Genomic DNA, 852 nt, shown 5'->3' on the forward strand with positions numbered 1-852 from the left:
CATGTGCTCATCATGACTGCAATGGCCACATCTTTCCAAGAGGGCAGTGGCCCCTCTTCTCTATCCTTTGGTCCTCACAGTCTATTCACTCCCTCTTGGATGACATCCCTGGTACTTAGAGCGGGTGTCATAGATGTCCCATCTGAGACCAAGCACTCAGTATCTGTTCTCAGTACTATGACTAGTTATGAGCCCACACTTTGACCATCATCCACAGCTGAGAAAGGCTTCTTTAACCAAGGCTGAGAACTTCACTCGTCTATGGGCATAAATGTGCATATGCAGAAGCAAATGAACTCTTATGTCCGTCCAGCCTGTAAAACGTCAGCAGCACATTGCCCCCACAGTACCTGAGAGCTCTCTCTGGCTCTTTAAAGTAAGCTGAGATGGGGCACCCTAAAGCGGAAAGGAAGGAGAAGGCAATATAAACAAGAAACGACAAAGGGGGCAGCGCCCTTTTGGTTCCCCTGCCTCAGCCTGGCAGTGTTCTGACCAAGGAGGATCCAGGTAACTGTTGCTAACTGCCACTCCCATCACCGGGGGCTTTGGGAAGCAGAAGTAAGACTCTGGGCTTGGAGATTAGCTTTCAATAATTTGAAAGGGGAACTTGACACATTGTCACGAGAGGCTAATATTTCCAAGAAAGTCACCAGTCCTCTTCCCCTACCATGTATCATTCTCTGGTCCCTGCTAGAAAGTGGCCATTTGATTTGGGTTCGCTTTGGTTTGGGACCTGGTGACATGTGGCCCAGGCTTATCTGTGTGTACAAGTGGTCCCTTCCCTTCCCTTCCCTCCCCTCCCCTCCCCTCCCCTCTTCCCCTCTTCCCTTCCCTTCCCTTCCCTTCCCTTCC

General features: G+C 50.5%; 1 protein-coding gene across 3 annotated transcripts in view; it reads left to right on the forward strand.

The window, feature by feature from the left end:
- The first annotated feature begins 424 nt into the window (after positions 1-424).
- Rgs3 (regulator of G protein signaling 3) overlaps positions 425-852 on the forward strand; it is a 142,639-nt gene continuing 142,211 nt past the window's right edge. For 2 of the 3 annotated variants that reach the window (XM_031377600.1, XM_031377605.1), the window contains exon 1: positions 507-558. The gene's annotated coding sequence lies outside the window, so the exon portion shown is untranslated. Of the gene's footprint in view, positions 559-852 lie in introns of all 3 variants that reach the window. The other variant, XM_031377601.1, reaches the window with a different exon arrangement.

This window comes from Mastomys coucha, unplaced genomic scaffold (assembly GCF_008632895.1).
Source record: "Mastomys coucha isolate ucsf_1 unplaced genomic scaffold, UCSF_Mcou_1 pScaffold18, whole genome shotgun sequence".
Taxonomy (NCBI): Eukaryota; Metazoa; Chordata; class Mammalia; order Rodentia; family Muridae; genus Mastomys; species Mastomys coucha.